General features: G+C 40.6%; 1 pseudogene; it reads right to left on the reverse strand.

Moving 5' to 3' along the window:
* Window positions 1–4,795: 4,795 nt before the first annotated feature.
* Window positions 4,796–11,689, reverse strand: LOC115501853 (annotated as a pseudogene).
* Between the last annotated feature and the right edge of the window lie 4,228 nt (window positions 11,690–15,917).

Here is a 15,917-nt window from a genome sequence, read left to right on the forward strand (position 1 = left end):
GAGAGACAGAGAGACAGAGCACGAGTAGGGGAGGGGTAGAGAGGGACGGAGACAGAGGATCCGAAGCAGGCTCCGGGTCAGCACAGAGGCCGATGCGGGACTCGAACTCGCGGACTGCGAGAGCATTACCTGAGCCGAAGTCGGATGCTTAACCGATTGAGACGCCCAGGTGCCCCCCAACTTTGTATCTTCTAATTGCCATGAATCTATAGCAAATATCTTACATACAGAGAATGTATATGTAGAAGTAACAGGTATCTGCTATATTCTTGGCTCAATCTGCCAAAGACTGAATGTAAGGCCTATAACACTTAGAGGCCAGTTTTCCACTGAGACAAGTTAAGATTTAAATAATGCCAATTCACTGCAAATGAATGTCTTTATAAGTAGTTTGTAATTTGTAATAAACATGTCAAGAAATTATTATGGTAATAAAGTATCTTTTTAAAAAGTTTTTATTTATTTATTTTGAGAGACAGAGCACAGGAAGGCAGAGAGAGAGGGAGAGAGGGACAATCCCAAGCAGGCTTCACACTGTCAAGACAGAGCCCAATATGGGGCTCGAACTCACAAACGGGGAGATCATGACTTGAGCCTAAATCACAGTCGGGCGCTTAACCGACTGAGCTACCCAGGTGCCCTGGTAATAAACTTTATCTTTTAAAATGTAATATCTTAAGTGTATTTGTCTGTCTCAAGCACAGAACTACGGATTTTAGCCATTTCATCTTGACAGTTTGTTCGAGTTATGCTTTATAAAAAGGTAACCTTGAAACAGTGATTATCCTGTCAACTTGGTACATGGTTTAATAGGTATTCAGTACAAGTATAAACAATAGCCTTATTTTCTTTCATTCATGATGGTCTTTGATAATCTTGTGTGCTTAAATGGCCTTATTTCATCTGAGCGTGCATTCCCATCCTTCATGAAGTATTTACTGAGTGTTTACTCCCTGCCAGGCTTGGTATGAAGTGTCACAGATTTAAGGTGAAATACATGGCTCTTGCATCAGTGAGTTTGTTGTCTGTTTGAAGAAGACAGATATTGACAGTGGGAAATGACAATTTCCCACAACAGTCTGTGATAAATGCTATTATGGAAGTTCAGCATGCTCTGGCATACAAATAAGAATTTGGAGGTGCCAGAGGAAAAATTCAAGGACGTCATGAAAGAAATGATGTGTCCACTACTCAGAAGACTGAAGAACAGTTAGAGTGGGGGCACAAGACAAAAAGAACTTCGGAAAGACTGAGTGTAGTTTTTACCGTGGCATACAGTAGATGATGACCAAATGGTGAAAGCTTTTGTCTGCCAAACGAAAGTTTGGACGTTACAAGGAAGACACTCCCAGACTTCTTAACCTGCCCTGTTTTTCCATGCCTACCTATCCCAGTATGCTACATTTATCTGTTTTTACTCTCCATCACCTCCCTATAATGTAAGCATCATGAGGGCAGCTGTTTTGTCTACTTTCCTCTGGTGAACAGTAGCTGGGACTTAGTAGGGACCCACTAATTATGTATTAAACAAATAAAAGCCAATGGGGAACCACGAAAGAATTTTTAAAAGTGTCCTTTTATTAAATTCTTATTTATTTTAAAAAATATTTTAAATTTTATTTATTTTGAGAGACAGAGAGAAAGCGAGAGCATGCATGAGCAGGGGAAGGGCAGAGAGAGAGAGAGAAAGAGAGGGAGAGAGAGAATCCCAACAGGCTCTGGGCCGGCAGCACAGAAACTGATGAGGGGCTCGAACTCACGAACTGTGAGATAGTGACCTGAGCCAAAATCACAAGTCGGACACTTAACTGACTGAGCCACCCAGGCACCCCACCACTAAAGAATTTTAAGTGCGGGAGTTGTCATGGCGGCTTTTCACAACGTAGGCCCTCTTGGACCAATGTTGCCCTTTTCCTTAGCTCTGTCTTTTATTCTCGCCTCCAATCACAATTCTACTGTCAAAACCATGTTTTCGTAAGTAAACCATGAAAAGAGACAATTTGATAATGATCTGGGAAGGATACTCTATATGGACTAGTTTACTTAGAATACATAAATGGCTTTCAGATGATCAGGACTTAGAAAGAATGGAGGCTGCAAGACAAATTGGAAAAGGCATGGATTCTGGAGTTGGACAGTTGTAAGGGCAAATCCCAGCCTCCAACATTTATTTACTCACTATACAAGCCTGAGGGAACTAACCTTCTATTCTATATAATGGCAATGCTGTACACTTTTTAGGATTCTTGAAAGGATTGACTGATATAATTCACAGAAAGTATTTGGCCTCAGAACTAACTGTGTAAGTGTCTGTAGGAGGAAGGAGGTGGATATGTTTTTATTGGGTGTGGGAAGGTATCTGTATTGCTGTTGTCAAGTGGAATGTCAAAACTGTAGACTTCTTCCATAGCAGACTTGGCCATGAACCCAGTAAGAAAAGAGACCACTAAACAGAAAAAGAGAGTTAGCAGGAACAATTTATGTAATGCACAACTTTATATACGATCAGGTTTACAGAAGCAAAGTTGGATTTCCTCTTAGATCCGTATTTTCACTAAGGATCCTGTTTGTATCTGAGACACAAATGGTATCCCTGCTCTTCAGGAACTTGCACACTGATAGGGATGATAGATATGTCAACCGAAATTGTCCATAGAATGTGACATGTACAAACATTTTAAAGATGGGAGAGCTATAGAAACATAGTTTCATCCTGTTAACACAGTATGCTAAAGGAATTGAGCAATGTAGCTTCAAAAGATGCGGAATTCATTTGTTAGATACAGATTGCATCCCTAAACTCTCAAGTGTCATACAAAACCAGTCTCACAGGTACAGCAGAGGGCTTAGTTTCAAAGTTATTAAAGAAGGTACCTGCTTTTATTTTTGAAAGTGAACTGGAAAGGAGTATGGATATAAAGTAGACCGTTTGGTTTATTATATAGATACATTCTATATTGTTGGAAGAAAGCAGACGTTTACTAAGAGATCATGAGTAGTAATTTAAGGGTACTTGCTGAGTAGTGATGAAGACAGGAAATGGTGTTTAAAAAAGAAAAAAGCTCTTGGGGCACCTGGGTGGCTCAGTCGGTTGAGCTTCTGACCTTTGATTTCAGCTCAGGTTATGATCTCACAACCATGGGATCTAGTCCCACATTGGGCTCTGCACTGGATATGAAGCCTACATGAGATTCTCCCTCTCCTTCTCCCTCTGCCCCTCCCCTGCTTACATGCACATGCCCTCTCTCTCTCTCAAAAAATAAAATAAAATTTAAAATTAAAAAAAAAAACTCTTGGCAGTGAACTTTGGATAAATATATCCATCTAGGAGAATTCATTGTTGGATTCAATACAGCAAACATTTGCTGACATAAAAGTGGCTAACAGGAAAAATGACATCCCATAGGAGTGATTAGGACAAAACAAAGAGTAGAAGTCCACAAAATGAGAAATATTTCCTAAATGCTCATCTTTATTAATGAGGTAGTCATGAAAGAAATTAATTTCCCCAATTTTTCTATAAATTGGCTGCTGGTAAAGTAATAGTGATCTTTGGATGGTGTCTGACCTATTAAGGAAGAGGACAGTTAGGTACATATTATTTTGTGTAGATATTTGAGGACTATGAGTTACTTGCCATGTAACTTCGCACTGCAATGGAAGAGTGACTTCTGGCCTACATCCCTTCCACCCCACTCCCAGCTAAACTCAGTGAAGGCAAAGTATGTGCTTTGGATACTGTGACATAGCATAATTCTTGGTACAGGGAAGGTGCTCGATAAAAAGCTGAAAAAATGCAGGGGTGCCTGGGTGGCTCAGTCAGTTGAGCATCTGACCTTGTCTCAAGTCACGATCTAGACTTCAGCTCAGGTCACGATCTCACAGCTTGTGAGCTCGAGCAGCGTTGGGCTCTGTGCTGACAGCTCAGAGCCTGGAGGTTGCTTCAGATTCTTTGTCTCCCTCTTCTCTCTGCTTCTCCCCCTTTTGTGCTTTTTCTCAAAAACAAACACAAACCAAACAAACAAAAAAACCAAAACAAATGCTTTTCTCTTTGTTCATAATTATATGTTTCTTCTTTGTTTTTTTCTCCTCTGTTTGCAACCAAAGAGAGAGGGAAGGGAGGAGGTGGAGAGAGAAGGTGGGAGAGAAGAAAAAAACTCATCTGCCCAGATGTCACAAATGTCACACATGTCATTGCCTCTTCTTGCCTCAGACTTCCTTTAAGAAGTAAAAAGGATGAAGCCTCAAAATGGTGGTATTGTTTGGGATGTGTCAAATCCAATCTGCTGTGTACTCACAGGTTATAGTACAAAGTCACTAAGATCTTTTTAAATTTTTTTTTTTTTTTCAACGTTTATTTATTTTTGGGACAGAGAGAGACAGAGCATGAACGGGGGAGGGGCAGAGAGAGAGGGAGATGCAGAATCGGAAACAGGCTCCAGGCTCCGAGCCATCAGCCCAGAGCCTGACGCGGGGCTCGAACTCACGGACGGCGAGATCGTGACCTGGCTGAAGTCGGACGCTTAACCGACTGCGCCACCCAGGCGCCCCTGGTACAAAGTCACTAAGATCTTAAGGTAAACTCTTTGAGGCATTAAATTTCCTGTAAGGAAAAAGGAAAGTTTTTTGTGATAGATCTTACCTCTGTATTACTAAACTTTGTTTAATATTTGATTCAAGATGGAGCTGTAAAAGTACTCAAAATGATTCAAATTATTATTGCACATTTTTAAGCTTCAATAATTAAAAAAAATTTTTTTTAAAGTCACAGGCAGTTTATCTTTCTATGACTAGATTAGGAGGGGGAAAAATGAAGAACCCACTGGTAGCAGGAAGAAGAGACTTCTAGGGTCTGGCATTTGATGAGATAGATCTTCAGTTGCCGTACATTTCCATTGTTTTTCCATGGCAGAACATTCAGCAGAGAGAGCACGCATGCCTGAAGCCAGGTTACTCTCATGTTCCACAACGATGTTGTTTGCAGGGTTATTATTGCCACATAGTTGGCTGTGCCCCCAGACAAATGGGGTGCTGGTCTGTTTCCCCCAGATCTTTATCCCAGTCTCCATCCCAAGGAGGACACTGCCATTTGCTCTCAGCCAGAGAGCAAGGTTCCTGGTTTGGTTGACAACATCCTGCTCAATATGACTTTTATCGTCATAGCTGAAGATATGATGACTGATTTCGCCAGATGTACCTGGTGGCGAGCACTGAAGGGACAAGTCAAAATGGTCGAAACCATTTTGCTCTCGACATCAGGATGATTCTTTCTGCACTTGATAAGAGGGTAAGGAATCCTTTAGGCTCTGATCTGGTGGTTTTTATCACAGGGGGATTGTCATAGCTTTTCATGGTCCAGGGAATAGATGTAAATTTCTTCCAGGTTGGAAATGAAGGAGCGGAATCCAAGGGCTGGGTGGAGACACGCTCTGCCTACAGTCAGTCCCTTTCTCCTCACATCCGGGCCCCAGCAACGCTCACTTCCATCCCGAATGTTAGCAGGTGGGGACCTCACTTCCTGTAGCTCTAATAACTTTTTTTTAAAGTTTATTTATTTGATAAAGGAGGTGGATGGACAGAGAGAGGGAGATGGAATTCCAAGCAGGCTCCACACTGTCAGCGTGGAGCCCAATGAAGGACTTGAACCCACAAACTGGGAGGTCATGACCTGAGCTGAAACCAAGAGCTGATGGCGTAACAAACTGAGCCACCCAGGTGCCCTTCATAATTTTGTTAAATAGAATCACTTGTACAGTCTTTTGTATTATGCTGTTCTAAAATCCTTTTTGTTCTTACAAAGTCATTGCTGCTTATGGTGAAATAATACAAAATTACACAGTGGAAAACTAAAAGTCCTCTTCCCTCCTCTCTCTACCAGTGATAACTCCCGGTTACAGTTTCTTCTATGTAATTCCAGAAATTTCCTAGAAATATAAAAGCGAATGTGCGTGTATACTGTTAAAAGATAAACTGAGGCATATTAAAAATTGTAAGAGTTTATTTGAGCAAAAACTGATTCAAATCGGGCAGCGCCAAACCAGAAGTGGTTAGGAGGGCTCCGCAGACAAGGACCAGGGGAAAGACTCATACAGAGAAAAGAAGGGAAGCAACGAAAGGAAATTATTGATTGGCTAAAGCTTTATGCCTATTGGCTGTTTATGACTGGTTGTCCCTAGTGTTTTAATTTTGTGACTTTGAGGCATTTGTAGGTTTAGATTTTGGTTTGCCTCTATAGGCTGCCACCGCAATGGAGCCACATCAGTCTAAAGGCATTTTTGTTTAATTTGACAATATATTTAACATAAATAGGCCTATGGTGTCCACAATGGTCTACAACTTGCTTTTCCCACATGACAATGTACTTCGAGTATCTGTAGTAACCACAATGTGCTTCACTGTACCCTATCTGGCAATTCTTTTCAAATTCTTATTGGTGGACATTTCATTTTCTCAAGATTTTGTCTCCTCTATCAAAAATGTAGTTAGCATTTGTATGTATATGTGTGTGTGTGTGTATGTATTGGCACACTTTTGCCAGGCTGAGGTGGAATTGCTAATTTAAAGGGTATGTGCATTTCCATGTAGACAGACACTGCAGAATTCTCTTCTAACACGTCTGCTTCAACGAAGGAACTCAGCAATAGCGAATGAGACAAAGAAAGTTTTCCTTCCCAACACTGGGCATTGTCAAGTTCTGTCGTTACCAATCATTCATAAACTTGGTTCTTAAATACTGAAGTTCATGTTTTTTCATAGTTTGTTAAGGGCATTCTTTTTTCTTGCCAAGACATTTCTTTTTTTTTTTTTTTTTTAAAGAGTAAAGCTCGTTTTGTTTCTCATTTATGCCCAGACTCTATTTTAGGAGATTGTTGCCATTTCTGAAAATGAACACAGACTTTTTCAGACATCAACCAATTATAATATGAAACAGGAAACCAAAGACCAGGTTTTAAAAGAACACTTTATTTCTTTTGCCTATTATTTTTCATGGGGTATTTGGCTTTAGTGATCGTTAGTATATTTTAAAAGTACATTAGTCACGAAGAGCTACAAATTCCTCTACCCACTGAATCTCATTGTTTTCATGAGCTATACAGCCATATGAAGTTTTGGCAAATAACTCTTTTGTAAGAAGTATCTTTTAAATAAAATAAGACAGTTTTTCATGGGAAGCCTAACCCCTAGTAGGAAGATACAAGAATAAGCTAATCCCAGATTAAACTTTAGCAAGTTGTTGAATTTAGGTTAGTCCCTTGCCTTCTCTGACTTTGTTTCCTCAAATGTGAAAAGCCAGTTTTTGAGAAGACTAGAAAAAAATAAACAAAAGTTAGCTAGTGCAGTGCTTGTCATCAGAATGGTAGGTACTTGGAAAGTGATCGTTATTTATCTGAAGGCTTTATATAAGATCCTGAGTTTTCCCTCTATTAGATGATTTAGAGTTTACACTTGGAATCTAAGACTGGCTTTAAAATTTTCATTTTGAGGAGTATTATATTCAATAAGACGTATTTATAATTGTTCTTTACTTAAAAAGGATAAGTAGGTTTGATTTGATTGAAAACAAATTGCCTACTTCTGGCACAGTGAGTTATCAGGCCAATATGCAACTATTATCAGAAAAAAATTAATACATCTAGGAGTGTCTGTCTTTTGACTGATGTGCTGTGTTTCTAACTAGACCCTATAAAGTTTTAACACATTGTGTTAATCCAACTTTGTTCACTTACTTGGTTTCCAATTATTTCATCACTACAACACATTTTTAATAACAAACTTCAGAGTAGAAGGTAGCACATACAGCTTTTACTGAAATAGATTTCTTCCCCCACACCAACTTGCTAATCCTAAATAATAGATATAAGGACAAGGATGGGCTTGGGTTAATATATAATTATGTAATTTTTGGAGAACATATCATTAAGGATTACTTTATTTTTCTCTTAATTGAAGATCAGAGAAAAGATTTCTGGGTTAGTCATTTTATAGAAGTAGAAAAAATCATTAAGATTATAGTATGTAGTATATACATATTTTTGGAAGTTGAGCAGCCAAAGGTATACTTCCTGAATCATATACAAAACTTAAATACTTGAATGGTGAGAGGTTTCAGTGACTAAAGATTTTAGTAATGTCTCATTCCCATTTGATGTTAAGAACTAGTTTTCCTGAAATTGTCAATCACTGCCCGATCACTCTTCATAAATAAGAAGAGCTTCCATTTGTTATTCAATATTTAATTATATGTTTTACACACAACTTCCCATTTATTTATTTATTTATTTTCGCATGAGGAAACAGAGCCTTAGATTAAGTGCTTCTCCATCGTCACATAGGTACAGCTGCAAAGAAGACTCTGGTGACTTTGACTTCCAAGACTGTGCATTCTGCCATTACACAATACTGCTCTCCCCTCAGGTTAGGAGATGAAATAACGGTACGTAGAACTTAGGGCTGCTTCCGATTTCTTCTTTTTACTCCGCAGCACCATCTACCAACTACTGAGAATTTTTCTGAGTGCTCGACCCAGAGCGCAGGTGATCAAGGGGCACTCAGTTTCATCTGTACTCTCAATATGTAACTTTTATGGATTAAATGGGAAACTGGCATTCAAAGAAAGAGGGAGACTGGATGGGCTACCGCAAGTGTGCCTCATCCTGACGTTCGTGACACACAGTGACAAACTGTACATTTTCAGCAGCAGGGGCAGGCGCATAACCGTGTCAATCCCAAGGCCTTTTCAACAATTCCATCTCTATGTCCTTGAAGCTTTTGGTTTCAGAGAAGAGAAATGATAACTGGTCACATGCTAGTCCATTATGTCACCAGGAGAAAACCAGTCATTTTATCTTTCAGATAGAACATGAGGTATTAAGATGCTAAAAACAGAATATAAATAATGGCTGGTGTGTGGTTGCTTTAGAAGTTTTATGTCTTTGAGAGATGATTCTCTAAAAATTTGCTTACTTATAAAACTGATTTTCAAGCGATTTTATTTTTCTTCAAGTAACAAATTTAATTTGGTGAGTATTTTGGCAGGGAGAGAAATGGTGGGTGGGAACGTTAGTGATCATATCTTCCTGTGATTGTTTCATGTATTCCCGGTGGATAAGCTGAGCAATTTTTTAAAATGTAGACTCTAATATACTAGTCGTGAAACAACATGGTGTATGAGAGAGACCGAAAGAGAGACAGAGACAGGGATGGAAGGATAGCAGGATGAAGAGAGCAACAGAAGATTAGTCAAGTTCAGGGAAGTATGGGACTTGGTAGGAGGGGGAGTTGAGGCTGGAGAGGTAGATAGCAGTCATATATGAGGGTCTTCTGGGCTATGCTAATGAACCCCAAATTAATCCTTTAGGCAGCATTGAAACGGTCAGATTTGTATTTTACATCTGTGGAGAATGCCTGTGTGGCTCAGTCGGCTGAGCGTCCAACTGAGTGCCCAACTGTTGGAGATCAGGTCACGATTTCAAAGTTCATGACCGGAGCTCCACATGGGGCCCCGTGCTGACAGTGCTGCGGAGCCTGCTTGGGATTCTCTCTCTCTTCCTCTCTCTCAAAATGAATAAATAAACTTAAAAACAAATCCGTGGAGAAGGTGAGGTAAGGAGATACGGGCTCTTTGAGCCTAGAGGCAGAAAAACCAGTTGGAAGGCTGTTGCTATTATCTAGAGCAGAGACGATGATGTCTTGAACTTCAAGGGAAGTTTTAGGGATGGAGAGAAGAGGATAGAAATAGAAATCAGTAGATCGCTGGGGTGTGGGAAGGTTAGGGAAAACAAGGAATCTGATGTGACACCAGGTTTCTCGCTGGGCTATATGCCATCCACTCCCAAGAAAGGAGCAGGGATGGTGAGCAGAGTGGGGACTCATTTGAGCATGTTGCATCTGAGGTGACTGTGAGGTATCCAGAGAGTTTTGTTGTTGTTGTTGTTTTCATTTTTGTTTTTATTAATTTTTTAATATTTATTTATTTTTGAGAGAGAGAGAGAGAGCAGGGGAGGGGCAGAGAGAGAGGAAGACACAGAATCTAACGCAAGTTCCAGGCTCTGAGCTGTCAGCACAGAATCTGATGTGGGGCTCGAAGCCACGAACTATGAGATCCTGACCTGAGCCGAAGTCGAACGCTTAGCTGACTGAGTCACCCAGGCACCCCTTTATTTTTGTTTTTAAGCCATACGATTTGGAAGCTCACGGGAGAAAAGAAGGGCTGTGTCATTAATAAATAATACTAATAGTCGGAGAGATACAGTATGCCTAATATTTTGAGAAGATAGTGTCTGGAGTCAGACTACCTGAGTAATGAAGAACCATCATTTACTGACTGTGTGAGTTTGAGCAAGTTGCATAATTTCTCTGTGCCTTAGTTTCCTCATCTGTTGTGAGAATTAAATGAGTCGATACATGTAAAGCTTTTAGATCAGTGTTGGGCACATAGTAAGTACCATATACCGGTTTGTTGTATTGTTGTTATTTTTAATTCAGCTCTCATTTATTGCACACTTGCTCTGGGCCACACCTATGCTGAGAGCTTAGAGGCAGTTTCTCGCTCACGCTCCATAACACCCTGTGATGGTGATACTGTTGCGATCTAAAGAAACTCAGACCGAGCCAAAGCATAAGAGACTCTTAAAAACTGAGAACAAACTGAGGGTTGATGGGGGGTGGGAGGGAGGGGAGGGTGGGTGATGGGTATTGAGGAGGGCACCTTTTGGGATGAGCACTGGGTGTTGTATGGAAACCAATTTGTCAATAAATTTCATATATAAAAAAAAAATAAATAAATAAAGAAACTCAGACCTCAGGAAGGCTGATCAGATTGCCCAAAGCAACCCACGGGAAGTAAAGGGCACAGCCAGGATGCAAACTCAAGCCTGAAGGACAACAGGAGTCCAAGGCCATTAAGGTGATACCTGAAACCATGAGAGGGTATAAAGGGAGAGGAGCCAGGAAACACCCACGTTCCTCCAGAGGTGGGAATAGGGGCAGAGAAAAGCAACTGAAGACTTGCTATGCAAAAAGCAGAAGCAGGTTAGCCAAGTCGATTGTAGCCGGAACCCAATAAAGTAAGGATTTACTTTTCAGGCTGCTTTTTTAATTCCTCCTTTTCCTCTACCCCTCACATTGAGATTTTACATTTTACACTTCTGTGCATGAAAAAAAAATTACTAATTAGACACACAAATCTTGACTCCTATACCAGAGGCATCACGTTATCTGATAGACTTAAAGTATGATGGAAGAACTTAAAACTTTGAAGCTCTGAGCTGCTGATCTATGTTAGAGCTGAAGAGCTTTCTCCTTCCTTAGGCGGTGGTCATAGGGATTAATAATCCTATCTGCCTCTGTGTCCCAGTTCAGTGTTACTTCCAGGGTCCCCCTAGCCTATTTTCATGGTCTTTGTCTGGAATTCCTGGGATTTGTTCTGTATGTATGTTCTAGCTTGCTAGGGCTGCCCTAACAAAGCACTGCAGAGTAGGTGGTTTAAACAACAGAAATTTATTTTACCACAGTTCTGAAGGATAGAAGTCCGGGTCAAGGAGTCCACAGGATTGGTTTCCTCCAAGGGGCATAAGAGATAGGTCTGTTCCAGGTCTCTCTCCTTGACTTGTAAATGGCCATCCTCTCCCCGTGTCTTCCATCCATCCTGTATGTGTTCAGATTTCCTCTTTGTGAGGATGCTAGTCATATTGGATTAGAAGCCACCCTAGTGATCTCATTTTAACTCGATTACCTCTGCAAGGACCTTGTCTACAAATAAAGTCACATTCCGAGGTACTGGGGTGGGACTTCAGTGTATGAATTTCGAAGGGACATAATATGGCCCACGAAAATATCAATATCCTAATGATGTTTACTTTAATTGTTAAAGACTTTGACTTTGAATCCAGTATGGAAATGCAGTACAAGTAAAAAAAAATTCTCCCCCACCATTTTGTAGTATCAACAAAAGGAAACAAATTTTCATTTTACATCCTCCCAGTCAGATTTTCCTTTTCCAGGCCATAAGATATTTAATAAAGAAGCTTTCTTCCTTGTCTTGATGAGGAATAGAGATTTGCACTCAGTTTTAAAATTAATTTTCACGAGTGTACCTGCTCATTCAGCCAACTCTGTCTCTTGTGGTCAACATCCTTTAGGGAATGGGAAAACCATAACTACCATGACCAACATTCTGGGCATTAATTGCAGTCACTCTCCCAGGTGCTGTGGAAAGGGGAGCGGATTATAAAGATTCTCTGACCTCAAGATATGTTTAACTTCATGCTATTATTCTTAACCCTTTTTGTATCATAGAGGCTTTGGGAATCTGGTGAAAGCTAGCTTTTCTTCTCAGAGATATTTATATACAACGAAAAACAAAATTATGTATATAGCTGCTTTTGTTGCATTAGATCAAAACACTTTTATAAAGAATTGTGCCTTTTCCATCCTCCTTTACATGCAAAATTAATTTCAGGCAACTTTCTAAAAAAATAGGAAGAAGGAAAGAAAGAAATCCAATGTGCGCAAATAAAATTAAACCATAAAGTCTGTCTTTGCTAAAAAATAAACTTCAATGAGAAGGCATCTCTCCCATGGCTTGAATGAGAAGCTGAAATTACTGAATAGTGTCTGGCGTGATGTCTAGGTACCTTTCTGTAGACTTTCTGCTTTGACGGGAACACAGGCTGAAAAGCTGCACTCACAATGGCATGTTGTAGCAAACAGAATCAGTTCATGTTCACAAAAGACACAGTGGGCTTATCATAAGAGAACGCCAAGATATTCCAAGATTATCTGACGTGGATAGTGGATTTATGTTGTTTAATTTCCACCGGCTTCACATCACTGAGTTTCGTCTTCAGCAACGGAATGCTGTTGATGTCAGCAGAGGGAAGATTAAGAGTTCATGTTTCAATTTTCAGGTTGTCTGATCAGAAGTACTTTAAAGAGTTGCGGGGTTTCAGGTTGTCAGCATATTTCTGTATCACAGATTTGTAAAAGAGAAGGAGTTCATATTCTGCTTTCATTTCATGAGAAAACATTTTGAAAAGGCAATGATTCAAGGCACCAGCATTAACAAAGTTGATACCTTACCATAGACAAGCAGGGCCAGAGAAAGCAATGGGTGTAGAACTTACTGCATAAAGATTCTTCCTCTAAGCTGTGTCACAAGCACCACAGATGTTCTGTCTATTCACAAAGTGCCCAACGAGTTATATTTGCAGAAGAAACTTCTCAGCATTTCAAAGATATTGATGGATTTGAAATTTCTGAATGGACTTGCTAAATAGGAGTTTATTTTTGAAGGCATCAGCTGGCTGCACAAAGCAGCTTCCAATTCCTCCATTGGATGCCTCAAAACATTATTTTTAAAAAGTCGACCATCATGGAATAATTTCATTTTTTTGGAGGTACTGCTTTAACCTGCCTCCTTTGCCCCAAACCATATACTAACTTGACCATTTTGGGGGTACCCAGATTTTACCACTTACTTTGTTGTTATTTTAAGAGCAGGCTGACTCATTAGGGCCCACCCAATTTTGGTAAAGTCTTGCCTTTTCAACCCTAGTCTCCTTTTCTTAGAAAAGATCTACACTTGCAAATTTTTGGAAGAAAAATTATGAGATACTAGTCCTGCATTTTTGGTTTCGCGTTCCTTCCACTGACAAGAAGTCATCCTGCCAAAACAACGCGGGCTGTGGTGTTCTGTCACACGTAGGGGGAAGCAGAGCCAAAAAATATTTGGTATTTCTTCCTTATTATTTTCTTTGACATTTTCTAACTTAAGCCAATCCTGATGTAAACAAAGACAGATGCTCACCATCATAATGGCAGGGCACATATTTTAATTCCTACCAGTGGAAAGCTGTTCTGACATATGCCAACACTGATGAGGATACAGGGCATGTCTACAGGAGCAGCCATAATAGACACAGAAATAACGTATTCACTAAGGTGTTTGGGGGAAAAAAATCACATAAAAATTACTGTTGTGTGTGCATTTCTGTCCCAGTGTACGTTCAAACGCACATCCATATGCCTGATTCACAGACCTCCCTCTGATGCCCCCGCCATAGACCCCAGGTTAAGAGTGCTGGCATAAATGAGTGGACCGTATCTTCAACGAAACCCCAAATCCAATGTGAGTCCAATGGTGGGAGAGACCCACTTTCCTGGTAGGCTTAGAAAAGACCTCATAAGTCCCCAAGAAGATAACATTGGAGCTACAACTTGAAGACTGAGCAGCAGTTTATTAGGGTGAGAAGAGGACCAAGATAGAAACTGAAAAGGGAAATGCCATAACCGGGGAAGTTCCGGTAATGCGTGTGGATGACTCTAAGAAGGTAAGGGTTATGTTGGAAATGTTTAGCTATCAAGACAGAGAAAACTACTCAGGCTTGAATTTGAACTCTGCTATTTTTCTACATGACCCTGCATAAGTTTTGTAATCTCCTTTTACCTCCGTCTCCTCGTTTTTGATATGGGGATGGCAGATGAAAGTCGGCATGTGCTGGGACCTTGTATTTGTCCAAATAGGATTTCTTTCAACCCTCCTTGCCACACCAAGTTTATGGAACACCCGATGAAAGGGGATACAGCCACCCTCCCCTTCATTTAGGGTAAATAGCGATGGTAATAATAGTTTTGGTAATTCTAATAGCTGGAATAGAACGAGCATATACTCTGTGCACGTGTTGTATTAAGTGTGTTGCATGCATCATCACGTTTCACTTCATAACATGTGAGGTAGAAGCTGTCATCGTGTCCATGATGAGGAAACTGAGGTTTAGATAGGTTGAGACATAGCCAGAATTCCTCAGAGAGCAGACATAGAGCCAGCCTTATGTCAGGCTCTTTCCTCAACCTACCCTGTTTTAAATTTCCTCCTAAGCTAGTCTTCTTCAATTATGTCCAATGAGCTCCAATTATGTCCAATGTGCCTGGACACACCCTCTCTGGTCAGCCTCTCAGGCTGATGCTTCCTTTGGATGGTCTAGTCACATTTGATTGACTTCTTTCCATGAGGCTGCTTCTCAGACCATCCTGGCTGCACACACCTCTGTGTGCAAGTGACACATGTCACCACTTGACCTGGCTGCAGGCCCTTATGTGTCTGTGAGAGGGAATTCAATGCACTGCTGAGCTACTGTCAAGACCAAGTAAAATACTTTCCCCTGGAACACGCTAGAAACGAGTGCCCCTGTTACCTCCGAGTGACATAAAATTGTGTTAAGCAAAAGCTGTGACTGCCCCGGGTCTCACTTGTATGTTGAGAAAATTGAGCATGGGGGAGGACAGAGAACAAGAGGGGGGGAAAAGGAACAGCAAAAAATAAAACATTTTCTAAAATGGTGCTCATGGAGTGGAGGCTAGGTGTTTCTCTGGGATCTATACACACACATGGTGGGTTTCTTTTCATTTCTTTTAAGGAATTTTGTCAGGTTATAATCAACTAGGGAGCTTCTCCTGCCTGAGGGAAATGACTCCAGTTGGAGCTAGTTTGACTTCACTGTTTACATTTCTGAATTTCCTCCCTTATATCTTCCTCTGTCAATGAGCTTATCTACCCAGCTCAAGGTTATAGGAAGAAAGTATCTTACTTGATATCTTAGTCTCTTTGGGCTGTTATAATAGAATTCCACGGGCTGGGTAGCTTATAAACAACATAAATTTATTGCCCACAGCTCTGGAGGCTGGGAAACCCAAGATCAATGCACCTGCATGGTCATGTTTTGGTGAGGGCCTCTTCCTGATTCACAACTGGCCCCTCCTCTCTGTGTCTTCACATGGTGGAAAGGCTAGGGAATCTTTCTGGAACTTCTTTTATCAGCACACTAGTTTCATTCACGAGGGCTCCACTCGCATGAGCTAAGCAATTCCCAAAGGCCTCACCTACTAATATCAATCTGTGGGGGAGTTAGGATTTCCCC

Source organism: Lynx canadensis, chromosome A2, assembly GCF_007474595.2.
Source record: "Lynx canadensis isolate LIC74 chromosome A2, mLynCan4.pri.v2, whole genome shotgun sequence".
Classification (NCBI taxonomy): domain Eukaryota; kingdom Metazoa; phylum Chordata; class Mammalia; order Carnivora; family Felidae; genus Lynx; species Lynx canadensis.